This window comes from Dermacentor variabilis, unplaced genomic scaffold (assembly GCF_050947875.1).
Source record: "Dermacentor variabilis isolate Ectoservices unplaced genomic scaffold, ASM5094787v1 scaffold_16, whole genome shotgun sequence".
NCBI lineage: Eukaryota > Metazoa > Arthropoda > Arachnida > Ixodida > Ixodidae > Dermacentor > Dermacentor variabilis.
Genome location: NW_027460324.1, coordinates 4,497,953 through 4,510,466, shown reverse-complemented (window position 1 = coordinate 4,510,466; position 12,514 = coordinate 4,497,953). Strand labels below are relative to the sequence as shown.

The following is a 12,514-nucleotide window of genomic DNA, read 5'->3' as shown; positions in this document are numbered from 1 at the left end:
AAACGCAACATTTCAATTTCTTCTATTTCCTTTAATAATGAACTAATTGTAAATATTTGTTTGAGAAAATGCTCCCTTGACGGCGTCTTACAATTTCCAATGTACAAATAACTAAAATTTGCCAAGGTGCTTCGTGAGAGGCGCTTTTTAAGCCCAAATTAGATCCTGCAGGCTATAGTACTGTATGGAAAATATGGTACATGGAAATGTAAAAAATTTAATTTTCCCGAAATGCGAAAACACCCGTGTACTTAGATTTAGGTGCACGTTAAAGGACCCCAGGTGGTTAAAATTTCCGGAGTCCTCCGCTACGGCGTGCCTCATAATCAGAAAGTGGTTTTGGCACGTAAAACCCCATAATTTAATTTTCTTTAATTTTCCACAGCAATTTCTACCTGTGCAGTTGTAATTGCCTTTGTCGTAGCGTAAATGTGAAGACTGTGAAAGAACCTTTTATTCCCCAAAAGTCCTGTCCTGTAGTATATTTGAGCATTTTCATAAAGGCATGGGGACCCTCAGTGTGTTGCAATTTAAGTAGCGGCGTATAGGGGGTGTGTGCTGCCTGTAGGGATGCCACTGTAAGCCGTCTGCGTATTGGCGGATTTCCGAATTGTGGAGGGGCGTAGGCTCATGGCTGTTCTGCCTGTGCACCAAGCACTGCAGAGCACAGTGTTACAATTTTCTGTTTGTGCAGCTGGAAGAAAATTATTCCTGCAGTGGCAGTGACTACACAGAAAATGTACCCTACAAGAGTGGACAGAGTTCCAGTGTAACTGTGGTTTGAAATGGTGCAGCCCCTGTGTATACAAGCACCGATTTCCCCAGATGCGTGTGACAGTGCATGACTTTGAATGCAGTGCGTTGCTTCATAAATATTGCAGTTGCCCAGCGCTAAGCTGCCTGGATTATGTGGTTGCCATAAAGACTTCTCTGTGCCCCTGGGACGAATATTTGCACTCAAAATAGCGACAGCAGCCACCCATTTTGGGATGTCGTTGGTGTGGCTATGTACTTTTTTCTCCCTTCAAGTATGCTGGTGGACCGCCACTAGTTACAGATGTCTGCAGAGAGTACACACTGTGTGAGTGCTGCACATGAATTGAAATTACAATCACCACAGTCATGATAAAGAACACATTAAAAGGTAATCTGACAACACTTATCAAGACTGTCTACAAGTTTTCTGTGAGAGAGTTCCTCAGGGTTGACAAAAACCATCTTAGGGACCATTTAATGGGGTGTTACCATCAATATTATGAGATGATAGAAAAGGAAGCCATTAGGATATCTCTGGTGATGCAAGGTCCTCAAATAGATGGCTTTGAATTGCAATTAACATAAATATTATCATTCTATCTGTCTGGGCACATAACTTCTTCACCAATCTTTCTGTCATCTCTGAAGCAAATTAATCTGGGATAGTAACTCCACTCTGACACTAGAGATGAAAGTGCATGCGACATGCTGACCACACTGGAGAGTGCCACTTTCTTGAATGTGGCAAAAGTCTGCGTTTTGGGCGAAATAAGAGCTCATAGGAAATTTTCATCTGTGATAAAGAGAAATAAGTACTGCCAGTGGTCAGACGTCATTGAGGTCGAGCTTCTCAAGCAAGTGGATGCCATCGAGAACACCAAAAAGTCAGTGATAGCCATTGTGCAGCAGCTTCAGATGGCAAAGCCCAGCTGGGCTTTCTGTGCACAAGGTGACCAAGTGGCATTCTTAAGCAACGGATATTTTTTCTCTTACACTGCTACCCTAGAGTGGCCGGAACATGCACCGTTCGATCCAAACATGCAGCTGTTATCAAAGCTTAGTTTAGTCAATTATTGAGGCTTACGATGGTTTTATTGAATGTACATTAGGAAACAATTGTAAAAGAATGTAAAAAAATTTGAACTGTGTTGACTCTGGTGGCATATTGTTGCTATTCCTGAAGTTATGTCCTCAAATAACTTATGCTCCAGGTATTTGAAGTTTTAGTAAGAACTATGGGCGTGGAAATATCAATTTTTCAATTTCAAAGCTAATTCGAATAATGAAACGTAAGTGCGAAGCGAATATTTTTCGAATATGAAGACTATTGGTATTGCAAAAATGCATTTTTCCCCAACCAGAGGTGCAAAATAGTTTACTGCATAGCAAATAATGTACAGTAATATTATGCTTCGTGGTTAACAAAATTCTCTAATACAACACTGTTGTTTATCAAAGTCATAACTGTAGTTAATGCTTCATGAAGCGAGGACAAGAGCTCGACATGTTCGAAGAGCAGCGACACCTACTGCTTGTCACCATCGATTCAGACACCGAAAAGAGCTGCTTAGAGTGTCCGGCACCAGCAGGTCGCTCTTCGCAAGCCGAGTCAATAGTGGGCACCATGCTTACACCATCACTCAAACTGATCTTCTTTTTGGCCCAAAATGTCATCATGCAAACATCTTTGAGCCTGCGATTGTGACAGTGAAAATTTCTGCCACGAGTGAAAATTCCTGCTGGTTGATAAACTCATCACAGTCTTTCCGCAGTGCTGATGTGGATGTGGCCTCTTCAGAAGCTTTTCTTGTTGAACGCATACCTGGGTTCTTTGGTGTTGAAGTTATGCTTGGTTTCTCTAAATTCAAGGGCGAGATCAAACAAGCATCTTGCTTTCTGAATGTTTGCTTGCACTCTCATTATTCGCCTTCGCCGTGCTGTTGTCAGCGGTCGTATGCTTGTTGAAGAGGGAGCGCCAATTGAACACTGCCTACTCAGTGATGTAGGAGATGAAGCGAACATTCAGAAAGCTAGAAGCTTGCGCGATCTCATCCCAGGTTTTTAATCCAGTTTCAGTTTGAACCATCCTGATGGTACTAAAGTACTTTAGAATGAGGTTCCAAAAGCATTGCCAAGTTTGCCACTTGGTGAAATTTGTAGTTTGGAAACAGGTTAGGCTCTTAGCGAGATTAGCAACAGACACAGTGGTTTTCACATGCCCATTGGTGTTGTCCAAATGCATTAAGAAATCACGGTGTGGGTACTTAAGCTGATAGTGTCGGTTAACCATAAGCACAAGCAGGGGCCTCGTGACAGAGTCCCCTTTAACATCAGATATGCTTCACTGCATGTTGCTAAATATGCTTCGCCGCATAACACAACTGCGCAGCGGCGAAGGTGACTTAAACCGACAATAGCCGAGAAGGTGCAAATAGCACTGCGCTGCATGGTTCTTACTGCTGCGTTTATTTTTCTTCTTTTCACAGTGTGCTTATTGTAAATGCACTCCAGAGTTACAATGCAGGGATATGCATGCGTGCACAAGCTTTCATTCAAGAGTAACTCACGATCATAAGTTACATCATCATGGTTTCGTACCACGTCACGGCATCATAAGCTAGACATTATAAAGGGGGTCTCAAAGGCTGCGGGAGAGATCAATCTTTTGTGTGAGATTGTGCTATCTTTGCTGCATGCAGTGCAACATTATATATCTCTCATTTCCATGGTGCCATTGTAGATTAGGAATGTTTCTTTACTGTGTTAAAAAATGTGTAGTGTATCGTTAAGTTAATAATGGCATTACAGCTTCAGAGTTGATGTTCAAGTTTGGGTTCACTACAAGTACATTATTATAAAAGCTCTCGAATGTCCAGGTCATAATTGCATTTGAAGAATTGTAAGTCTTCCTACAAATAGCAACTGGTAGCTTACTGTGCGATGTTGAAGCTGGTTTTCATTCATAGGCCCTATGCAGAGAGCAGCAAGACAATGCCTGGAATGTGAACAGTGTGGGTCGCAGTGAAACTTTCTGTATCCTCACTCTTTGCCTGTAAAATTATCCGTCAAATTGTGTGGGTTCATCTGCTAGTAGCACGAAAGTGCTAGCTCTGCATTTATGCAAGCATTTCCCCCTTTTCAGATTGCTGCAACTGTCTCAACAGGTCCTTCTTGCATAGAGGCATTTCCAGTGTTCGCAACTGATTCCAGTCTGAGTGCATAAATTTGCTTTATGAATTCTTTGTAGACAGAAGGTGCTTGAATATTGGTTGCATGAAATGCTCCAATGCACACTGAATACATTCAGGGTGTCTTTTTTTACCATACAGATTTTCTTGTTTTAAAGTATTGAGCGTGGCGAATGTGGCATTCTTGCAGAGGAATTCCTCTATTTTGGAACTCCACAAATTTGGAGGCAGTCACATTTTAATGCACCCTCATTTCTTACAAATCTTGAAAGTTGCACCTAGTTCAAGATATTCATCCTTGAATTTCAATGGCAAATCGAGGCAATATTGGAACCGAGTGTCCTGGGAGCGCAGAAAAAAAAGCCCCCGCTATCTTATCTGATGGAAACACGCCCCTTGACAACAGGCACGAGAAAGTCTGAAACAACTTTTTGGCCAGTCATTGCAGCTACCGATACGACACACTTTGTCTGGCAAGCATGTGCATCAGTGTGCAGTGTCAGGTTATCATTCAAGCTTTGTCCCTGACTTCTCGACGGGGCACTGCCGCCTGATGTGGAGCAGGATGCACCAAGTTTTAATAGCACTCAATTGAGCGTGATAACGAATATTTCAAAATAAGTGCAAGCTTCGAGATTTAGAAAAAATAGGGTGTGCATTCAAATGAAACTACCTCCAGATATGCCACTCAGGCAGCTGCCCTCAAGGTACTAATAAAGAAGTCGCCGAATTTATAAAAATTAATTTTCTGAACCTTGTATTATTAGTGGCAAAGTGTGTCCACCTCACCTAGAAACTCTCTTGCAAAAACGCCGGGCTCTCGGTGCTCAAATCTTTTTATGAAATATCAGCATGGTTTAAAAAAACTAGATATGCATAATTGTTATTATATAAAAATCGTACACTATCACTTTTCAAAATTTTTGTCCTTTTATGCACCAGAAAAATCGGAAATAGAAGCTTCAGGTGACCTATCTGATGTGCAAGTTGCATGGCCATATTACTAATGTTTTAATTTCTGGCTATTACCATTTACTGTAATGTCGCCACTGCAGTAGCTTGACGGCTGTGGGTTTCCATTCCAGGTCACAAAGCTGCACCTAGGTAGAGGCAGAATGCAAAAATGCTTGTGTACTTAGGTATAGCTGCACATTATAGAATCCCAGGTCCCTAAAATTCATCCGTAACCCTCTTGTAGCCCACGAGTTCCATATTTTTTATTCGGATTGAAGAGTAACGTTTGTGCTGGTATACATTGTATCCCTCAATTTCAGACTAAATAATGTGCATGCAAAATAATTATATCTTCATTACTTTACACCACAGCGCCCATATCTGTCGTGCGTTGATTTTTGATGTCGCTGCACTCCCTATAGCAAGGATTTTTAAACATCAGCCACAAAAGAAAGAAAATAAATGGTCAATGAACCAAGAAATGGTGTGTAGCAGTTCCCTTCTTGTTTAATCGGTGACAAGTTATGCACTGGTTGTGTGTTAGCAAAACTTTTCCGCCATTCGTGTACTTCAAAAGAAGTGTTACCTTTCTGCTTTGGAACTTTGTAGTTTTATTCTGCCAGCTGCTTGACTAAAATAAGCAAAATGTACTTTGGATATTCCACAAATTCATTCTGTATACATTTGGTACAATAAAATTTGTTTCAATAATGGGCAACTGCAGTGTGATGGTTGCATTGAAAACTGCAACATGCCAATTTTAGTTTCACGTTTCATTAATTTTCTTAGAGCTCCAAAGAAAGCATGCGAGGTTTGAAAATTTATCGTGTGACTAAGTGCTGGCCTGCTGTGACATTAGTGCACTCGGTCTAGAGAACCGATTAATGCTGCACATATATTTAATATGGTGAATGTGAGGCGATGGCCATTACCATCCCTCATAGGTTGACATTCCCTGCCTAAACCACCTCACCAACACAGTCTGTTAACAGCAAGAAAGCTCACAGGGCTTTCAAGAATTTCTATGCACTATTTATCAGTATCGACCTACTGCTTTGCTGACAATTGTATTGTCAAAAGCGGAAGCCGAATCGGTTGTGTTCAGTAAGTTTTATTTACATACAGTCTATTATAAAGGGAACCTTTCTTCGCCTCTTCAACTGTTCCACTGCTGCTGGTGCCATCTTGCACGCCACATTGAAGAGGAGGGGCAATTGTAATGTCTATTAACAGCATTTAGCTAAATGTGAGTACTCGGTTGGCAACCTGGAATAAAGCATGGGAGCTTGAGCAATGAGTGCATATCACCGTGTCACTCCAATCTAAATTAATCAGACCGCATCCCGGTCTACGCGAACACTAAAATGGTGTCAGAAGTGTTATTTGGTCCCCTGTGAGTGCCAAACCAAGTCATTCCGTCGTATCATCCCTCAGCGGCAAGCGGCAACCGGCAATCGCAGCCATGGCATACGCGCTCCCTCCCTTCCCAAGTTTCGACCTTCGTGCCACAGACGCCAACAATACTGGTAACGAATGGATCAAGTGGATAGAAAGGTTCGAGAACTTTCTTTTAGCGTGTGATATCACGGCAGATGCGCGCAAGAAAGCGCTCCTCCTGCACTACGTCGGCGAGGAAGTCTACGACATATTTTGCTCCCTCACCGACTGCCCTACACAAGCTACAACAGCTACAAGCACGACCCAGACCGCGCAGAGCCCATCGACGCCAGAATACGATGCCGCACGAGCGAAACTGAGTGCATACAACGCCCCGCAAGTGAACTCGACATTTGCAATCTACAAATTTTGCCAAGCCCAGCAAAACGTTGGTGAGCCAGTGGACACCTTCTACGCGCGCCTCCGGCAGCTCTCTCACCACTGTAACTTCGAGAACGTCGACGCTGAAGTCCAGAACCAAATAATCCTCGCCACAACGTCGTCTCGCCTTCGCAAATACGCAATGCTTCATTCCCTCACTTTACCAGACTTAAACAAGGAAGAATGCTCGAGGATGTCGAACGGGATGTATCCGAAATTGAAAAGAACGTCGATAGCAATGCGGCGGTGCTCGCAGTGCACAAGGAAGGACAGCACCATGGCCAACACCAAAGAAACAGCCGACAGATGCCACGACAAACCTATGCACCGCAACGACCTCGTGTCTCATCAGCAGATTGTCGCAACTGCGGTGGCAAGTGGCCTCACCAAGGTGGACATCAAGTTCTGCTGCATGGGGCAAGACATGCAAGGCATGTAACAAGGTTGGTCACTTTGCACGATTCTGTCGTTCAACGAGACAAATGGTACAAGCAGTGGACTGTGACAATGGTCCAAGCAGGAATTCACAGACAGTTTGCACCAAAGAATGTGCTGCCACCCGTGACACCAGTTCAAGCAGTGACGAGTATGTTTTCGTTGCCATGACCTCACCTCAGACAGGCCCATCTCCAAAAGTTATTGTCACTGTCAGCAATGTGCCGGTCACTTGCATAATCGACACAGGTGCAACAGTGTCAATTGTTGGCGAAAATGACTTTGAGAGCTATCGGCTAAATGTGAAACTTCAGGAAACATCCGTCAGAGTGTTCCCATACAAAGCAACATCTCCGCTCAAACTTCTAGACAAAGTCTCTGTCACAATGAGATACAAAGATAACTGCATTGAAGAAGACATCTTTGTCATTCGAGGAAACCGCGCACCACTCTTAAGCTTCACAGCAGCATCCAACCTGGGGCTTGTCTAGATCACATACCAAGTTAATGAGCATCAGGGTGACAAGTCAATCGTGGAAGCATTCCCCAAGTTGTTTATTTGAGTTGGAAAACTCAAAAACCACCACATTCATCTTTTTGTGGACGACACTGTCCCACCTGTTGCACAACCGCACAGGCGTATTCCGTTTGCCTTACGTGACGCCACAGAGAAAGAACTTGAACGCCTCCTGTCAAAAGACATCATTGAGCCAGCCATAGGACCTACACCGCGGGTGTCCCCTGTGGTTATTGTGCCTAAACCGCATCAGCCTGATGAAATTCGAATCTGCATTGACATGCGTGTTGTAAACACTGCCATTCAACGTAAACGACATTTGTGCCCAACAGTGGATGACATCATTGTTGCCTTAAATGGAGCAACAATGTTCTCCAATCTTAACTTAAGGAATGGATATCATCAGTTGGAACTTGACCCTTCCTCAAGGCAACTCACCACGTTCTCAAAACATGTTGGGTTGTTTCGCTACACACGACTGAACTTCGGCATCAGCAGCGCAGCAGAAATCTTTCAGAGCACCATACGCCAAGTGCTCAACGGCATCCCCAATGTCCTGAATGTTAGTGATGTTATTCTTGTTTTTGGGCAAACAAAACAGGAGCACGACTTGTCCTTGGAAGCCATTCTGCAGCGACTCCAAGAAGCTGGATTGACACTGAATGAAAAGAAGTGTCACTTTCATCAACGTGAACTGAACTTCTTTGAACTTAATTTTTCAGCTGATGGCGTTCGTCCTGATCCTAAGAAGATAGCAGCCTTCCTACAGATTAAAACACCGGAATCACCACAAGAAGTGAAGAGCCTGCTAGGAATGGTCAACTATTCAGGCAGATTTCTGAGAAATCTTGCTGACCTCACACAGCCTTTACGTGAACTGACACTGAAGGATGTTGTCTGGGAGTGGACAGAACGACAACAAAATGTTCTTGAGAGCCTAAAGCAAGCCATGTCCGAAGCCTCCACCCTTGCTAACTTTGACCCATCCAAACCGACAGAATTGGTGGTAGATGCAAGTCCACATGGACTGGGTGCGATCCTTACACAGCGTGACAGTGAAGACATTGCAGTGATAGCTTATGCAAGTAGAGCGCTTACACCAGTTGAAAGTCGCTACTCCCAAATTGAACGTGAGATGCTCGCAGCTGTATGGGCCATGGAGCACTTCCGTCTTTACCTTTGTGGAGTCAACTTCCTTTTGCTGACTGATCACAAGCCTTTAGTGAGCATACTGGGAAACCCAAGATCATCACCATCTGCCCGCATTGAGCGCCTTGCTCTACGCATTCAACAGTATAAGTTTGTTGTACAACACACTGCAGGAAGTAGTAACCCTTCCGATTACCCTTCCAGACATCCAGTTCCTGAAACGAGAATGTGTGCCCGCATCAACAAAGTACCTAATGAGTATGTAAACTTTATCCAGCGCCACAACATCCCAAAGGCCTTCTCGGTTCAAGAAGTCGCTGATGCAACGAAAGCAGACCAGCAGCTACAGTCACTTATCAGTGCTATCCAGCACCCCATACTCACCAGCTGGGTCTCAGATGAACTGAAGCCATTTGCATCTATAAAAACAGAACTAACAACAACGCCCGAGGGCATCGTCCTTCGAGGAACACGCCTAGTTCTTCCCGCTACTCTGCAGAAACAAGCAGTGCTGCTTGCCCACAAGGGCCATCAAGGGATTGTGAAAACAAAACAAATGTTAAGAGAAAAAGTGTGGTTCCCAGGCATGGATAAGCTCGTGCACACTTTGATTAAAAGCTGCCTACCATGTCAAGCAGGTGTTCCCCAAGCAAAGCAAGAACCACTTGCCATGACGGAACTACCCAGTGGTCCCTGGGAAGAAGTATCAGTCGACTTTTGTGGTCCCTTCCCAGACGGAAAGTACGCTATGGTGGTGTTAGATGACTTCTCACGATACCCAGTGGTACAAGTCATACACTCCACAAGTGCAAACAATGTGCTTCCCTCCCTACGACAAGTGTTTTGCCAGTTTGGAATCCCTGCACAGGTAAAAAGTGACAAAGGACCACCATTCCAAGGCAAAGAGTTTGCTGCATTCGCAAAAGAATTAGGATTTCGGCATCATCGGATCACACCTTTGTGGCCTCAAGCTAATGGCGAAGCTGAGCGGTTCATGAGAACATTGAAAAAGCATGTTCACACTAGTCAGCTTGAGAACATAGATTGGAAAGTAGAGCTCGACACTTTCCTGATGTCATACTAAAAAAACCACCAAACACTTAACTACAGGAAGATCATCGTATGAACTGCTGTTTGGCAGACCGATGAGAAATCTTCTACCGTGCTATCTTGAAGCTGCTTCGGAAACGGAAGACATAACAAAGTTCAAAACAACTGTGCGCGAGAAAAGGGCATTCAACAAACAACATGCTGATGCACGAAGGCATGCTCAACCACATCGCTTCTGTGTCGGTCAGCGAGTCTTGTGCAAGCAAGACAGACACGACAAGTTCACTTAGTACTATGATCCAGACCCTTATACCATTGTCAGAGTTCATGGATCACAAATCAAGGCATCGAGAGGAAATAGAGTAATAACGCGGAACTCAAGTTTTTTCAAAGGTGCCTCTGGCCTTAAACAAGCACCAGCCAAAACATCATTTGACTGTAATGACATCATATATCCTCTACCCACCTCAGTGCCAGATCCTGCACCACCTGCATTCCACCAGAGTTCTCCAAGAGAGCGCTACCCAAAGAGAAACAGAAAGCCTCCACGCCATCTTTCTGATTTCGCAACCTGACATTGTGACTGTTTGTTCGTAGGAGACATTCACGACTTTTCAGCCGTGAACTGTTTTCCGTTTATGGTTTCTCTAATCACATTGTGTCCGCATTCATTTCATTTTCCCCAAGGAGGGTAATGTAGTGTCTATTAACAGCATTTAGCCAAATGTGAGTACTCGGTTGGCAACCTGGAATAAAGCTGGGAGCTTGAGCAATGAGTGCGTATCACCGTGTCACTCCAATCTAAATCAATCAGACCGCATCCCGGTCTACGCGAACTCTAAAGCAATGTACTATTATGAGCAATATGAAAGGGAACACAGGAACACGTAGAAAACACCCTCAGACCCAGCTATGTGGGTGATACGCAGCGGCCACCGTCGGAAACAAAGTGGAAAGGGGGACGCTGTTCTAACAACTGTTCGCACTCCCGCCGTGCGTCTGCAAAGTACGGAACATGGCATTGCCAGCAGGCAGCGATAACACTGTTAGATATTACGTCACTGATAACTTTTCGCGCCGAATCGTTACAAAAGGTAGCACTGTTCCTGACTTCGCTATTGCTTTATGGTAGATCTTGTAAATCAGGGAAAAATGGTCTTTAAGGGTGAGTTCAAAATAATTTTATTGGCGCTTGCCGAATATTAAAAAGATGTTGAAGCAAATGAAATAAGGCAATAGCGTCATCGCAGCTTACGCTCGTCCTTTGTTTTGTTCGTTGGTGGCCTAATAACGCGTCATGCCACCGTCGACTTGAACGACGGCCTCCATTCCTTGGGGCAGAGACGCGTAGAGAGCCTCGATGAATGTGGTATCACGCTGAAGGCGCTTCCACTCGTGTTTTATTGCTTCCCATAGTTTGTCAGAGTTCGCCAATTCTAGTGACCTCTTCGAAAGGTTCACTTTCATGCGGTCCCAAACGTGCTCTATAATGTTCATGTCGGCACCCTTCGCGCACCACTGAAGTTGCATTAACCCTCGCTCTTCCAAAAGGCGCGCCACATCCTTCGATGTGTGTACGGGAGAGAAGTCCTGCTGGAAAAAATAACACCCATCTGGGCGCGGCCCGTTCAACACACAGGGGATCATCTGGTGCTCGAGCAGAGTGCAATACGCAGCACTGGTGAACCTCCCATCAATTCTCACCAGTGGGCCTAGGCCTTCGCGGCAGATCGCCCCCCAGACGCTCACAGACACGCGTCCGCTGGCGGCCACCTCCTGAATATTCTGTGGACATAAGCGTGTGTTTGCGGTCCACCACACTCTCTTTCGTTGGTCCCAGCGGCTCGAAAACGTGGACTCATCAGAGAAAACTACATACTTCCACTCGCTCTCGCTCCAGCTGCGGTGTTCAGTAGCGAACTTCAGGCGAGCTGCTTTGTTGGCTGCGGTGAGCAGAGGTTTCTGTGCGGCGATGCGACTTCGCAGTCCTGCTTCTCTAAGCCTTCGTCGTACCGTGCTGTCGCTCAAGTTGTCCAAGCCAAGAGCACCTCGAACGTCCCTTGCACTTAGAAATGGTTTGTCGCTGACGGCAGCCACGATGCAAAGGTCTTGGTCGTTCATTGTTGACCGGGGTCGTCTGCGGTGCGGCGCATCGTTTATGCGTCCTTCGTCTCGGCAAGCCTGGACAATCCGGTAGACCGTTTCGAATGGGCGGCCTGTCAGGAGGGCAATATTGCGCTGCGTATAACCTCTTTTGGACATTTCTATTATATCTTCCCGCTGTTTAAGAGGCACTCGAGGCATCTTGAGGCTACAAAATCGGAGTTGACGGCTCTCCGTGGGCCACTACAGTGTGCTACGTGAATTTTTCTGAACGAACTTAGTGCAACAAATTCGCACGAGATACAGTTTATCAATGTTCGTTTTTTTAATTTTACTTTATTCTATTCCTTCGTCGTCATTGGTTCGAGCGCCGCCGCTGTTCGAGGTGCCACTGACAACCGGGTGCATCAATTCAAATAAAGAATCGGTTTGAAATATAGGGCAAACTTGGTCTAAAAGTACTATCAAGCAGTTGCGCGAAGAAAAAAAAAGAACGAAAGAAAAGAAAATGAATCGGTGTAAGTCGCTGGCGATGATTACCGTC

General features: G+C 44.8%; 1 pseudogene; it reads left to right on the top strand.

Annotated features, from left to right (window-relative positions):
* The first annotated feature begins 6,360 nt into the window (after positions 1–6,360).
* On the top strand, positions 6,361–7,642 carry LOC142568099 (uncharacterized; annotated as a pseudogene).
* Positions 7,643–12,514: the final 4,872 nt, after the last annotated feature.